This window comes from Halichoeres trimaculatus, unplaced genomic scaffold, assembly GCF_033239565.1.
Source record: "Halichoeres trimaculatus isolate MK-OKI-2021-1 unplaced genomic scaffold, fHalTri1.1 fHalTri1_scaffold_14, whole genome shotgun sequence".
Taxonomy (NCBI): Eukaryota; Metazoa; Chordata; class Actinopteri; order Labriformes; family Labridae; genus Halichoeres; species Halichoeres trimaculatus.
This window is the reverse complement of record NW_027437192.1, coordinates 27,063,036-27,079,680: the sequence shown is the minus strand read 5'-3', so window position 1 is coordinate 27,079,680 and position 16,645 is coordinate 27,063,036.

Below are 16,645 nucleotides of genomic sequence, written 5' to 3'. Positions count from 1 at the left end.
ACGCTCCTAGTGACCTGACGGACGCACCCTAGAAGTTTCAGAGCCCTCGGGCTACGTTTTGTGGAGTTACAGCCAGTTTAATGAGGGGCTAAATACAGGCAAAATTTCCTATGAAAACATGCCCGCGCAAAATCCCGATTTTCCGAAAAAAGAGCCCCGAACCCGATTCTGAGAAAACCCACTGGGGACGCTCCTTGTGACCTGACGGACGCACCCTAGAAGTTTCAGAGCCCTCGGGCTACGTTTTGTGGAGTTACGGCCAGTTTAATGAGGGGCTAAATACAGGCAAAATTTCCTATGAAAACATGCCCGCGCAAAATCGCAATTTTCCGAAAAAAGAGCCCCGAACCCGATTTTGAGAAAACCCACTGGGGACGCTCCTAGTGACCTGACGGACGCAACCTAGAAGTTTCAGAGCCCTCGGGCTACGTTTTGTGGAGTTACGGCCAGTTTAATGAGGGACTAAATACAGGCAAAATTTCCTATGAAAACATGCCCGCGCAAAATTGCGATTTTCCGAAAAAAGTACCCCGAACCCGATTCTGAGAAAACCCACTGGGGACGCTCCTAGTGACCTGACGGACGCACCCTAGAAGTTTCAGAGCCCTCGGGCTACGTTTTGTGGAGTTACAGCCAGTTTAATGAGGGGCTAAATACAGGCAAAATTTCCTATGAAAACATGCCCGCGCAAAATTGCGATTTTCCGAAAAAAGTACCCCGAACCCGATTCTGAGAAAACCCACTGGGGACGCTCCTAGTGACCTGACGGACGCACCCTAGAAGTTTCAGAGCCCTCGGGCTACGTTTAGTGGAGTTACGGCCAGTTTAATGAGGGGCTAAATACAGGCAAAATTTCCTATGAAAACATGCCCGCGCAAAATTGCGATTTTCCGAAAAAAGTACCCCGAACCCGATTCTGAGAAAACCCACTGGGGACGCTCCTAGTGACCTGACGGACGCACCCTAGAAGTTTCAGAGCCCTCGGGCTACGTTTAGTGGAGTTACGGCCAGTTTAATGAGGGGCTAAATACAGGCAAAATTTCCTATGAAAACATGCCCGCGCAAAATCGCGATTTTCCGAAAAAAGAGCCCCGAACCCGATTCTGAGAAAACCCACTGGGGACGCTCCTAGTGACCTATGGGACGCACCCTAGAAGTTTCAGAGCCCTCGGGCTTCGTTTTGTGGAGTTATGGCCAGTTTAATGAGGGGCTAAATACAGGCAAAATTTCCTATGAAAACATGCCCGCGCAAAATCGCATTTTTCCGAAAAAAGTATCCCAAACCCGATTCTGAGAAAACCCACTGGGGACGCTCCTAGTGACCTGACGGACGCACCCTAGAAGTTTCAGAGCCCTCGGGCTACGTTTTGTGGAGTTACAGCCAGTTTAATGAGGGGCTAAATACAGCCAAAATTTCCTATGAAAACATGCCCGCGCAAAATCGCAATCTTCCGAAAAAAGAGCCCCAAACCCGATTCTGAGAAAACCCATTGGGGACGCTCCTAGTGACCTGACGGACGCACCCTAGAAGTTTCAGAGCCCTCGGGCTACGTTTTGTGGAGTTACGGCCAGTTTAATGAGGGGCTAAATACAGGCAAAATTTCCTATGAAAACATGCCCGCGCAAAATCGCGATTTTCCGAAAAAAGAGCCCCAAACCCGATTCTGAGAAAACCCATTGGGGACGCTCCTAGTGACCTGACGGACGCACCCTAGAAGTTTCAGAGCCCTCGGGCTACGTTTTGTGGAGTTACAGCCAGTTTAATGAGGGGCTAAATACAGGCAAAATTTCCTATGAAAACATGCCCGCGCAAAATCGCGATTTTCCGAAAAAAGAGCCCCAAACCCGATTCTGAGACAACCCACTGGGGACGCTCCTAGTGACCTGACGGACGCACCCTAGAAGTTTCAGAGCCCTCGGGCTATGTTTTGTGGAGTTACAGCCAGTTTAATGAGGGACTAAATACAGGCAAAATTTCCTATGAAAACATGCCCGCGCAAAATCCCGATTTTCCGAAAAAAGAGCCCCGAACCCGATTTTGAGAAAACCCACTGGGGACGCTCCTAGTGACCTAAGGGACGCACCCTAGAAGTTTCAGAGCCCTCGGGCTACGTTTTGTGGAGTTATGGCCAGTTTAATGAGGGGCTAAATACAGGCAAAATTTCCTATGAAAACATGCCCGCGCAAAATCGCGATTTTCCGAAAAAAGAGCCCCGAACCCGATTCTGAGAAAACCCACTGGGTACACTCCTAGTGACCTGACGGACGCACCCTAGAAGTTTCAGAGCCCTCGGGCTATGTTTTGTGGAGTTACGGCCAGTTTAATGAGGGACTAAATACAGGCAAAATTTCCTATGAAAACATGCCCGCGCAAAATTGTGATTTTCCAAGAAAAGAGCCCCGAACCCGATTCTGAGAAAACCCACTGGGGACGCTCCTAGTGACCTGACGGACGCACCCTAGAAGTTTCAGAGCCCTCGGGCTACGTTTTGTGGAGTTACGGCCAGTTTAATGAGGGGCTAAATACAGGCAAAATTTCCTATGAAAACATGCCCGCGCAAAATCGCAATTTTCCGAAAAAAGTACCCCGAACCCGATTCTGAGAAAACCCACTGGGGACGCTCCTAGTGACCTGACGGACGCACCCTAGAAGTTTCAGAGCCCTCGGGCTACGTTTTGAGGAGTTACGGCCAGTTTAATGAGGGGCTAAATACAGGCAAAATTTCCTATGAAAACATGCCCGCGCAAAATCGCGATTTTCCGAAAAAAGAGCCCCAAACCCGATTCTGAGAAAACCCATTGGGGACGCTCCTAGTGACCTGACGGACGCACCCTAGAAGTTTCAGAGCCCTCGGGCTACGTTTTGTGGAGTTACAGCCAGTTTAATGAGGGGCTAAATACAGGCAAAATTTCCTATGAAAACATGCCCGCGCAAAATCGCGATTTTCCGAAAAAAGAGCCCCAAACCCGATTCTGAGACAACCCACTGGGGACGCTCCTAGTGACCTGACGGACGCACCCTAGAAGTTTCAGAGCTCTCGGGCTATGTTTTGTGGAGTTACAGCCAGTTTAATGAGGGACTAAATACAGGCAAAATTTCCTATGAAAACATGCCCGCGCAAAATCCCGATTTTCCGAAAAAAGAGCCCCGAACCCGATTTTGAGAAAACCCACTGGGGACGCTCCTAGTGACCTAAGGGACGCACCCTAGAAGTTTCAGAGCCCTCGGGCTACGTTTTGTGGAGTTATGGCCAGTTTAATGAGGGGCTAAATACAGGCAAAATTTCCTATGAAAACATGCCCGCGCAAAATCGCGATTTTCCGAAAAAAGAGCCCCGAACCCGATTCTGAGAAAACCCACTGGGTACACTCCTAGTGACCTGACGGACGCACCCTAGAAGTTTCAGAGCCCTCGGGCTACGTTTTGTGGAGTTACGGCCAGTTTAATGAGGGACTAAATACAGGCAAAATTTCCTATGAAAACATGCCCGCGCAAAATTGTGATTTTCCAAGAAAAGAGCCCCGAACCCGATTCTGAGAAAACCCACTGGGGACGCTCCTAGTGACCTGACGGACGCACCCTAGAAGTTTCAGAGCCCTCGGGCTACGTTTTGTGGAGTTACGGCCAGTTTAATGAGGGGCTAAATACAGGCAAAATTTCCTATGAAAACATTCCCGCGCAAAATCGCAATTTTCCGAAAAAAGTACCCCGAACCCGATTCTGAGAAAACCCACTGGGGACGCTCCTAGTGACCTGACGGACGCACCCTAGAAGTTTCAGAGCCCTCGGGCTACGTTTTGTGGAGTTACAGCCAGTTTAATGAGGGGCTAAATACAGGCAAAATTTCCTATGAAAACATGCCCGCGCAAAATTGCGATTTTCCAAAAAAAGTATCCCAAACCCGATTCTGAGAAAACCCACTGGGGACGCTCCTAGTGACCTGACAGACGCACCCTAGAAGTTTCAGAGCCCTCGGGCTACGTTTTGTGGAGTTACGGCCAGTTTAATGAGGGGCTAAATACAGGCAAAATTTCCTATGAAAACATGCCCGCGCAAAATCGCGATTTTCCGAAAAAAGAGCCCCGAACCCGATTCTGAGAAAACCCACTGGGGACGCTCCTAGTGACCTAAGGGACGCACCCTAGAAGTTTCAGAGCCCTCGGGCTTCGTTTTGTGGAGTTATGGCCAGTTTAATGAGGGGCTAAATACAGGCAAAATTTCCTATGAAAACATGCCCGCGCAAAATCGCATTTTTCCGAAAAAAGTATCCCAAACCCGATTCTGAGAAAACCCACTGGGGACGCTCCTAGTGACCTGACGGACGCACCCTAGAAGTTTCAGAGCCCTCGGGCTACGTTTTGTGGAGTTACGGCCAGTTTAATGAGGGGCTAAATACAGGCAAAATTTCCTATGAAAACATGCCCGCGCAAAATCGCAATTTTCCGAAAAAAGAGCCCCGAACCCGATTCTGAGAAAACCCACTGGGGACGCTCCTAGTGACCTGACGGACGCACCCTAGAAGTTTCAGAGCCCTCGGGCTACGTTTTGTTGAGTTACAGCCAGTTTAATGAGGGACTAAATACAGGCAAAATTTCCAATGAAAACATGCCCGCGCAAAATTGCGATTTTCCAAAAAAAGTATCCCAAACCCGATTCTGAGAAAACCCACTGGGGACGCTCCTAGTGACCTGACGGACGCACCCTAGAAGTTTCAGAGCCCTCGGGCTACGTTTTGTGGAGTTACGGCCAGTTTAATGAGGGGCTAAATACAGGCAAAATTTCCTATGAAAACATGCCCGCGCAAAATCGCAATTTTCCGAAAAAAGAGCCCCGAACCCGATTTTGAGAAAACCCACTGGGGACGCTCCTAGTGACCTAAGGGACGCACCCTAGAAGTTTCAGAGCCCTCGGGCTTCGTTTTGTGGAGTTATGGCCAGTTTAATGAGGGGCTAAATACAGGCAAAATTTCCTATGAAAACATGCCCGGGCAAAATTGCGATTTTCCGAAAAAAGAGCCCCGAACCCGATTCTGAGAAAACCCACTGGGTACACTCCTAGTGACCTGACGGACGCACCCTAGAAGTTTCAGAGCCCTCGGGCTACGTTTTGTGGAGTTACGGCCAGTTTAATGAGGGACTAAATACAGGCAAAATTTCCTATGAAAACATGCCCGCGCAAAATTGTGATTTTCCAAGAAAAGAGCCCCGAACCCGATTCTGAGAAAACCCACTGGGGACGCTCCTAGTGACCTGACGGACGCACCCTAGAAGTTTCAGAGCCCTCGGGCTACGTTTTGTGGAGTTACAGCCAGTTTAATGAGGGGCTAAATACAGGCAAAATTTCCTATGAAAACATGCCCGCGCAAAATTGCGATTTTCCGAAAAAAGTACCCCGAACCCGATTCTGAGAAAACCCACTGGGGACGCTCCTAGTGACCTGACAGACGCACCCTAGAAGTTTCAGAGCCCTCGGGCTACGTTTTGTGGAGTTACAGCCAGTTTAATGAGGGGCTAAATACAGGCAAAATTTCCTATGAAAACATGCCCGCGCAAAATCGCAATTTTCCGAAAAAAGAGCCCCGAACCCGATTCTGAGAAAACCCACTGGGGACGCTCCTAGTGACCTAAGGGACGCACCCTAGAAGTTTCAGAGCCCTCGGGCTTCGTTTTGTGGAGTTATGGCCAGTTTAATGAGGGGCTAAATACGGGCAAAATTTCCTATGAAAACATGCCCGCGCAAAATCGCAATTTTCCGTAAAAAGAGCCCCGAACCCGATTTTGAGAAAACCCATTGGGGACGCTCCTAGTGACCTAAGGGACGCACCCTAGAAGTTTCAGAGCCCTCGGGCTTCGTTTTGTGGAGTTACGGCCAGTTTAATGAGGGACTAAATACAGGCAAAATTTCCTATGAAAACATGCCCGGGCAAAATTGTGATTTTCCAAGAAAAGAGCCCCGAACCCGATTCTGAGAAAACCCACTGGGTACGCTCCTAGTGACCTGACGGACGCACCCTAGAAGTTTCAGAGCCCTCGGGCTACGTTTTGTGGAGTTACGGCCAGTTTAATGAGGGACTAAATACAGGCAAAATTTCCTATGAAAACATGCCCGGGCAAAATTGTGATTTTCCAAGAAAAGAGCCCCGAACCCGATTCTGAGAAAACCCACTGGGGACGCTCCTAGTGACCTGACGGACGCACCCTAGAAGTTTCAGAGCCCTCGGGCTACGTTTTGTGGAGTTACGGCCAGTTTAATGAGGGGCTAAATACAGGCAAAATTTCCTATGAAAACATGCCCGCGCAAAATCGCAATTTTCCGAAAAAAGAGCCCCGAACCCGATTCTGAGAAAACCCACTGGGGACGCTCCTAGTGACCTGACGGACGCACCCTAGAAGTTTCAGAGCCCTCGGGCTACGTTTTGTGGAGTTACGGCCAGTTTAATGAGGGGCTAAATACAGGCAAAATTTCCTATGAAAACATGCCTGCGCAAAATTGTGATTTTCCAAAAAAAGAGCCCCGAACCCGATTCTGAGAAAACCCACTGGGTACGCTCCTAGTGACCTGACGGACGCACCCTAGAAGTTTCAGAGCCCTCGGGCTACGTTTTGTGGAGTTACAGCCAGTTTAATGAGGGGCTAAATACAGGCAAAATTTCCTATGAAAACATGCCCGCGCAAAATTGCGATTTTCCGAAAAAAGAACCCCGAACCCGATTCTGAGAAAACCCACTGGGGACGCTCCTAGTGACCTGACAGACGCACCCTAGAAGTTTCAGAGCCCTCGGGCTACGTTTTGTGGAGTTACAGCCAGTTTAATGAGGGGCTAAATACAGGCAAAATTTCCTATGAAAACATGCCCGCGCAAAATCGCAATTTTCCGAAAAAAGAGCCCCGAACCCGATTCTGAGAAAACCCAGTGGGGACGCTCCTAGTGACCTAAGGGACGCACCCTAGAAGTTTCAGAGCCCTCGGGCTTCGTTTTGTGGAGTTATGGCCAGTTTAATGAGGGGCTAAATACAGGCAAAATTTCCTATGAAAACATGCCCGCGCAAAATTGCGATTTTCCGAAAAAAGAGCCCCGAACCCGATTTTGAGAAAACCCACTGGGGACGCTCCTAGTGACCTAAGGGACGCACCCTAGAAGTTTCAGAGCCCTCGGGCTTCGTTTTGTGGAGTTATTGCCAGTTAAATGAGGGGCTAAATACAGGCAAAATTTCCTATGAAAACATGCCCGCGCAAAATCGCGATTTTCCGAAAAAAGTACCCCGAACCCGATTCTGAGAAAACCCACTGGGGACGCTCCTAGTGACCTGACGGACGCACCCTAGAAGTTTCAGAGCCCTCGGGCTACGTTTAGTGGAGTTACGGCCAGTTTAATGAGGGGCTAAATACAGGCAAAATTTCCTATGAAAACATGCCCGCGCAAAATTGCGATTTTCCGAAAAAAGTACCCCGAACCCGATTCTGAGAAAACCCACTGGGGACGCTCCTAGTGACCTGACGGACGCACCCTAGAAGTTTCAGAGCCCTCGGGCTACGTTTAGTGGAGTTACGGCCAGTTTAATGAGGGGCTAAATACAGGCAAAATTTCCTATGAAAACATGCCCGCGCAAAATCGCGATTTTCCGAAAAAAGAGCCCCGAACCCGATTCTGAGAAAACCCACTGGGGACGCTCCTAGTGACCTATGGGACGCACCCTAGAAGTTTCAGAGCCCTCGGGCTTCGTTTTGTGGAGTTATGGCCAGTTTAATGAGGGGCTAAATACAGGCAAAATTTCCTATGAAAACATGCCCGCGCAAAATCGCGATTTTCCGAAAAAAGTATCCCAAACCCGATTCTGAGAAAACCCACTGGGGACGCTCCTAGTGACCTGACGGACGCACCCTAGAAGTTTCAGAGCCCTCGGGCTACGTTTTGTGGAGTTACAGCCAGTTTAATGAGGGGCTAAATACAGCCAAAATTTCCTATGAAAACATGCCCGCGCAAAATCGCAATTTTCCGAAAAAAGAGCCCCAAACCCGATTCTGAGAAAACCCATTGGGGACGCTCCTAGTGACCTGACGGACGCACCCTAGAAGTTTCAGAGCCCTCGGGCTACGTTTTGTGGAGTTACGGCCAGTTTAATGAGGGGCTAAATACAGGCAAAATTTCCTATGAAAACATGCCCGCGCAAAATCGCGATTTTCCGAAAAAAGAGCCCCAAACCCGATTCTGAGAAAACCCATTGGGGACGCTCCTAGTGACCTGACGGACGCACCCTAGAAGTTTCAGAGCCCTCGGGCTACGTTTTGTGGAGTTACAGCCAGTTTAATGAGGGGCTAAATACAGGCAAAATTTCCTATGAAAACATGCCCGCGCAAAATCGCGATTTTCCGAAAAAAGAGCCCCAAACCCGATTCTGAGACAACCCACTGGGGACGCTCCTAGTGACCTGACGGACGCACCCTAGAAGTTTCAGAGCCCTCGGGCTATGTTTTGTGGAGTTACAGCCAGTTTAATGAGGGACTAAATACAGGCAAAATTTCCTATGAAAACATGCCCGCGCAAAATCCCGATTTTCCGAAAAAAGAGCCCCGAACCCGATTTTGAGAAAACCCACTGGGGACGCTCCTAGTGACCTAAGGGACGCACCCTAGAAGTTTCAGAGCCCTCGGGCTACGTTTTGTGGAGTTATGGCCAGTTTAATGAGGGGCTAAATACAGGCAAAATTTCCTATGAAAACATGCCCGCGCAAAATCGCGATTTTCCGAAAAAAGAGCCCCGAACCCGATTCTGAGAAAACCCACTGGGTACACTCCTAGTGACCTGACGGACGCACCCTAGAAGTTTCAGAGCCCTCGGGCTATGTTTTGTGGAGTTACGGCCAGTTTAATGAGGGACTAAATACAGGCAAAATTTCCTATGAAAACATGCCCGCGCAAAATTGTGATTTTCCAAGAAAAGAGCCCCGAACCCGATTCTGAGAAAACCCACTGGGGACGCTCCTAGTGACCTGACGGACGCACCCTAGAAGTTTCAGAGCCCTCGGGCTACGTTTTGTTGAGTTACAGCCAGTTTAATGAGGGACTAAATACAGGCAAAATTTCCAATGAAAACATGCCCGCGCAAAATTGCGATTTTCCGAAAAAAGTACCCCGAACCCGATTCTGAGAAAACCCACTGGGGACGCTCCTAGTGACCTGACGGACGCACCCTAGAAGTTTCAGAGCCCTCGGGCTACGTTTTGTGGAGTTACGGCCAGTTTAATGAGGGGCTAAATACAGGCAAAATTTCCTATGAAAACATGCCCGCGCAAAATCGCAATTTTCCGAAAAAAGAGCCCCGAACCCGATTTTGAGAAAACCCACTGGGGACGCTCCTAGTGACCTAAGGGACGCACCCTAGAAGTTTCAGAGCCCTCGGGCTTTGTTTTGTGGAGTTATGGCCAGTTTAATGAGGGGCTAAATACAGGCAAAATTTCCTATGAAAACATGCCCGCGCAAAATTGCGATTTTCCGAAAAAAGAGCCCCGAACCCGATTCTGAGAAAACCCACTGGGTACACTCCTAGTGACCTGACGGACGCACCCTAGAAGTTTCAGAGCCCTCGGGCTACGTTTTGTGGAGTTACGGCCAGTTTAATGAGGGACTAAATACAGGCAAAATTTCCTATGAAAACATGCCCGCGCAAAATTGTGATTTTCCAAGAAAAGAGCCCCGAACCCGATTCTGAGAAAACCCACTGGGGACGCTCCTAGTGACCTGACGGACGCACCCTAGAAGTTTCAGAGCCCTCGGGCTACGTTTTGTGGAGTTACAGCCAGTTTAATGAGGGGCTAAATACAGGCAAAATTTCCTATGAAAACATGCCCGCGCAAAATTGCGATTTTCCGAAAAAAGTACCCCGAACCCGATTCTGAGAAAACCCACTGGGGACGCTCCTAGTGACCTGACAGACGCACCCTAGAAGTTTCAGAGCCCTCGGGCTACGTTTTGTGGAGTTACAGCCAGTTTAATGAGGGGCTAAATACAGGCAAAATTTCCTATGAAAACATGCCCGCGCAAAATCGCAATTTTCCGAAAAAAGAGCCCCGAACCCGATTCTGAGAAAACCCACTGGGGACGCTCCTAGTGACCTAAGGGACGCACCCTAGAAGTTTCAGAGCCCTCGGGCTTCGTTTTGTGGAGTTATGGCCAGTTTAATGAGGGGCTAAATACGGGCAAAATTTCCTATGAAAACATGCCCGCGCAAAATCGCAATTTTCCGTAAAAAGAGCCCCGAACCCGATTTTGAGAAAACCCATTGGGGACGCTCCTAGTGACCTAAGGGACGCACCCTAGAAGTTTCAGAGCCCTCGGGCTTCGTTTTGTGGAGTTACGGCCAGTTTAATGAGGGACTAAATACAGGCAAAATTTCCTATGAAAACATGCCCGGGCAAAATTGTGATTTTCCAAGAAAAGAGCCCCGAACCCGATTCTGAGAAAACCCACTGGGTACGCTCCTAGTGACCTGACGGACGCACCCTAGAAGTTTCAGAGCCCTCGGGCTACGTTTTGTGGAGTTACGGCCAGTTTAATGAGGGACTAAATACAGGCAAAATTTCCTATGAAAACATGCCCGGGCAAAATTGTGATTTTCCAAGAAAAGAGCCCCGAACCCGATTCTGAGAAAACCCACTGGGGACGCTCCTAGTGACCTGACGGACGCACCCTAGAAGTTTCAGAGCCCTCGGGCTACGTTTTGTGGAGTTACGGCCAGTTTAATGAGGGGCTAAATACAGGCAAAATTTCCTATGAAAACATGCCCGCGCAAAATCGCAATTTTCCGAAAAAAGAGCCCCGAACCCGATTCTGAGAAAACCCACTGGGGACGCTCCTAGTGACCTGACGGACGCACCCTAGAAGTTTCAGAGCCCTCGGGCTACGTTTTGTGGAGTTACGGCCAGTTTAATGAGGGGCTAAATACAGGCAAAATTTCCTATGAAAACATGCCCGCGCAAAATTGTGATTTTCCAAAAAAAGAGCCCCAAACCCGATTCTGAGAAAACCCACTGGGTACGCTCCTAGTGACCTGACGGACGCACCCTAGAAGTTTCAGAGCCCTCGGGCTACGTTTTGTGGAGTTACAGCCAGTTTAATGAGGGGCTAAATACAGGCAAAATTTCCTATGAAAACATGCCCGCGCAAAATTGCGATTTTCCGAAAAAAGAACCCCGAACCCGATTCTGAGAAAACCCACTGGGGACGCTCCTAGTGACCTGACAGACGCACCCTAGAAGTTTCAGAGCCCTCGGGCTACGTTTTGTGGAGTTACAGCCAGTTTAATGAGGGGCTAAATACAGGCAAAATTTCCTATGAAAACATGCCCGCGCAAAATCGCAATTTTCCGAAAAAAGAGCCCCGAACCCGATTCTGAGAAAACCCAGTGGGGACGCTCCTAGTGACCTAAGGGACGCACCCTAGAAGTTTCAGAGCCCTCGGGCTTCGTTTTGTGGAGTTATGGCCAGTTTAATGAGGGGCTAAATACAGGCAAAATTTCCTATGAAAACATGCCCGCGCAAAATTGCGATTTTCCGAAAAAAGAGCCCCGAACCCGATTTTGAGAAAACCCACTGGGGACGCTACTAGTGACCTAAGGGACGCACCCTAGAAGTTTCAGAGCCCTCGGGCTTCGTTTTGTGGAGTTATTGCCAGTTAAATGAGGGGCTAAATACAGGCAAAATTTCCTATGAAAACATGCCCGCGCAAAATCGCGATTTTCCGAAAAAAGAGCCCCGAACCCGATTCTGAGAAAACCCACTGGGTACACTCCTAGTGACCTGACGGACGCACCCTAGAAGTTTCAGAGCCCTCGGGCTACGTTTTGTGGAGTTACGGCCAGTTTAATGAGGGACTAAATACAGGCAAAATTTCCTATGAAAACATGCCCGCGCAAAATTGTGATTTTCCAAAAAAAGAGCCCCGAACCCGATTTTGAGAAAACCCACTGGGGACGCTCCTAGTGACCTGACGGATGCACCCTAGAAGTTTCAGAGCCCTCGGGCTACGTTTTGTGGAGTTACAGCCAGTTTAATGAGGGGCTAAATACAGGCAAAATTTCCTATGAAAACATGCCCGCGCAAAATCGCGATTTTCCGAAAAAAGAGCCCCGAACCCGATTCTGAGAAAACCCACTGGGTACACTCCTAGTGACCTGACGGACGCACCCTAGAAGTTTCAGAGCCCTCGGGCTACGTTTTGTGGAGTTACGGCCAGTTTAATGAGGGGCTAAATACAGGCAAAATTTCCTAAGAAAACATGCCCGCTCAAAATCGCAATTTTCCGAAAAAAGAGCCCCGAACCCGATTCTGAGAAAACCCACTGGGGACGCTCCTAGTGACCTAAGGGACGCACCCTAGAAGTTTCAGAGCCCTCGGGCTACGTTTTGTGGAGTTACGGCCAGTTTAATGAGGGGCTAAATACAGGCAAAATTTCCTATGAAAACATGCCCGCGCAAAATCGCAATTTTCCGAAAAAAGAGCCCCGAACCCGATTCTGAGAAAACCCACTGGGGACGCTCCTAGTGACCTGACGGACGCACCCTAGAAGTTTCAGAGCCCTCGGGCTACGTTTTGTGGAGTTACGGCCAGTTTAATGAGGGGCTAAATACAGGCAAAATTTCCTATGAAAACATGCCCGCGCAAAATCGCAATTTTCCGAAAAAAGAGCCCCCAACCCGATTTTGAGAAAACCCACTGGGGACGCTCCTAGTGACCTGACGGACGCAACCTAGAAGTTTCAGAGCCCTCGGGCTACGTTTTGTGGAGTTACGGCCAGTTTAATGAGGGACTAAATACAGGCAAAATTTCCTATGAAAACATGCCCGCGCAAAATTGCGATTTTCCGAAAAAAGTACCCCGAACCCGATTCTGAGAAAACCCACTGGGGACGCTCCTAGTGACCTGACGGACGCACCCTAGAAGTTTCAGAGCCCTCGGGCTACGTTTTGTGGAGTTACGGCCAGTTTAATGAGGGACTAAATACAGGCAAAATTTCCTATGAAAACATGCCCGCGCAAAATTGTGATTTTCCGAAAAAAGTGCCCCGAACCCGATTCTGAGAAAACCCACTGGGGACGCTCCTAGTGACCTGACGGACGCACCCTAGAAGTTTCAGAGCCCTCGGGCTACGTTTTGTGGAGTTACGGCCAGTTTAATGAGGGGCTAAATACAGGCAAAATTTCCTATGAAAACATGCCCGCGCAAAATTGCGATTTTCCGAAAAAAGAGCCCCGAACCCGATTCTGAGAAAACCCACTGGGGACGCTCCTAGTGACCTGACGGACGCACCCTAGAAGTTTCAGAGCCCTCGGGCTACGTTTTGTGGAGTTACGGCCAGTTTAATGAGGGGCTAAATACAGGCAAAATTTCCTATGAAAACATGCCCGCGCAAAATCGCAATTTTCCGAAAAAAGAGCCCCGAACCCGATTTTGAGAAAACCCACTGGGGACGCTCCTAGTGACCTAAGGGACGCACCCTAGAAGTTTCAGAGCCCTCGGGCTTCGTTTTGTGGAGTTATGGCCAGTTTAATGAGGGGCTAAATACAGGCAAAATTTCCTATGAAAACATGCCCGCGCAAAATCGCGATTTTCCGAAAAAAGAGCCCCGAACCCGATTCTGAGAAAACCCACTGGGTACACTCCTAGTGACCTGACGGACGCACCCTAGAAGTTTCAGAGCCCTCGGGCTACGTTTTGTGGAGTTATGGCCAGTTTAATGAGGGGCTAAATACAGGCAAAATTTCCTATGAAAACATGCCCGCGCAAAATTGCGATTTTCCGAAAAAATTACCCCGAACCCGATTCTGAGAAAACCCACTGGGGACGCTCCTAGTGACCTGACGGACGCACCCTAGAAGTTTCAGAGCCCTCGGGCTACGTTTTGTGGAGTTACGGCCAGTTTAATGAGGGGCTAAATACAGGCAAAATTTCCTATGAAAACATGCCCGCGCAAAATCGCGATTTTCCGAAAAAAGAGCCCCAAACCCGATTCTGAGAAAACCCATTGGGGACGCTCCTAGTGACTTGACGGACGCACCCTAGAAGTTTCAGAGCCCTCGGGCTACGTTTTGTGGAGTTACAGCCAGTTTAATGAGGGGTTAAATACAGGCAAAATTTCCTATGAAAACATGCCCGCGCAAAATCGCGATTTTCCGAAAAAAGAGCCCCAAACCCGATTCTGAGAAAACCCATTGGGGACGCTCCTAGTGACCTGACGGACGCACCCTAGAAGTTTCAGAGCCCTCGGGCTACGTTTTGTGGAGTTACAGCCAGTTTAATGAGGGGCTAAATACAGGCAAAATTTCCTATGAAAACATGCCCGCGCAAAATCGCGATTTTCCGAAAAAAGAGCCCCAAACCCGATTCTGAGACAACCCACTGGGGACGCTCCTAGTGACCTGACGGACGCACCCTAGAAGTTTCAGAGCCCTCGGGCTATGTTTTGTGGAGTTACAGCCAGTTTAATGAGGGACTAAATACAGGCAAAATTTCCTATGAAAACATGCCCGCGCAAAATCCCGATTTTCCGAAAAAAGAGCCCCGAACCCGATTTTGAGAAAACCCACTGGGGACGCTCCTAGTGACCTAAGGGACGCACCCTAGAAGTTTCAGAGCCCTCGGGCTACGTTTTGTGGAGTTATGGCCAGTTTAATGAGGGGCTAAATACAGGCAAAATTTCCTATGAAAACATGCCCGCGCAAAATCGCGATTTTCCGAAAAAAGAGCCCCGAACCCGATTCTGAGAAAACCCACTGGGTACACTCCTAGTGACCTGACGGACGCACCCTAGAAGTTTCAGAGCCCTCGGGCTATGTTTTGTGGAGTTACGGCCAGTTTAATGAGGGACTAAATACAGGCAAAATTTCCTATGAAAACATGCCCGCGCAAAATTGTGATTTTCCAAGAAAAGAGCCCCGAACCCGATTCTGAGAAAACCCACTGGGGACGCTCCTAGTGACCTGACGGACGCACCCTAGAAGTTTCAGAGCCCTCGGGCTACGTTTTGTTGAGTTACAGCCAGTTTAATGAGGGACTAAATACAGGCAAAATTTCCAATGAAAACATGCCCGCGCAAAATTGCGATTTTCCGAAAAAAGTACCCCGAACCCGATTCTGAGAAAACCCACTGGGGACGCTCCTAGTGACCTGACGGACGCACCCTAGAAGTTTCAGAGCCCTCGGGCTACGTTTTGTGGAGTTACGGCCAGTTTAATGAGGGGCTAAATACAGGCAAAATTTCCTATGAAAACATGCCCGCGCAAAATCGCAATTTTCCGAAAAAAGAGCCCCGAACCCGATTTTGAGAAAACCCACTGGGGACGCTCCTAGTGACCTAAGGGACGCACCCTAGAAGTTTCAGAGCCCTCGGGCTTCGTTTTGTGGAGTTATGGCCAGTTTAATGAGGGGCTAAATACAGGCAAAATTTCCTATGAAAACATGCCCGCGCAAAATTGCGATTTTCCGAAAAAAGAGCCCCGAACCCGATTCTGAGAAAACCCACTGGGTACACTCCTAGTGACCTGACGGACGCACCCTAGAAGTTTCAGAGCCCTCGGGCTACGTTTTGTGGAGTTACAGCCAGTTTAATGAGGGGCTAAATACAGGCAAAATTTCCTATGAAAACATGCCCGCGCAAAATCGCAATTTTCCGAAAAAAGAGCCCCGAACCCGATTCTGAGAAAACCCACTGGGGACGCTCCTAGTGACCTAAGGGACGCACCCTAGAAGTTTCAGAGCCCTCGGGCTTCGTTTTGTGGAGTTATGGCCAGTTTAATGAGGGGCTAAATACAGGCAAAATTTCCTATGAAAACATGCCCGCGCAAAATTGCGATTTTCCGTAAAAAGAGCCCCGAACCCGATTTTGAGAAAACCCATTGGGGACGCTCCTAGTGACCTAAGGGACGCACCCTAGAAGTTTCAGAGCCCTCGGGCTTCGTTTTGTGGAGTTACGGCCAGTTTAATGAGGGACTAAATACAGGCAAAATTTCCTATGAAAACATGCCCGGGCAAAATTGTGATTTTCCAAGAAAAGAGCCCCGAACCCGATTCTGAGAAAACCCACTGGGTACGCTCCTAGTGACCTGACGGACGCACCCTAGAAGTTTCAGAGCCCTCGGGCTACGTTTTGTGGAGTTACGGCCAGTTTAATGAGGGACTAAATACAGGCAAAATTTCCTATGAAAACATGCCCGGGCAAAATTGTGATTTTCCAAGAAAAGAGCCCCGAACCCGATTCTGAGAAAACCCACTGGGGACGCTCCTAGTGACCTGACGGACGCACCCTAGAAGTTTCAGAGCCCTCGGGCTACGTTTTGTGGAGTTACGGCCAGTTTAATGAGGGGCTAAATACAGGCAAAATTTCCTATGAAAACATGCCCGCGCAAAATCGCAATTTTCCGAAAAAAGAGCCCCGAACCCGATTCTGAGAAAACCCACTGGGGACGCTCCTAGTGACCTGACGGACGCACCCTAGAAGTTTCAGAGCCCTCGGGCTACGTTTTGTGGAGTTACGGCCAGTTTAATGAGGGGCTAAATACAGGCAAAATTTCCTATGAAAACATGCCCGCGCAAAATTGTGATTTTCCAAAAAAAGAGCCCCGAACCCGATTCTGAGAAAACCCACTGGGTAC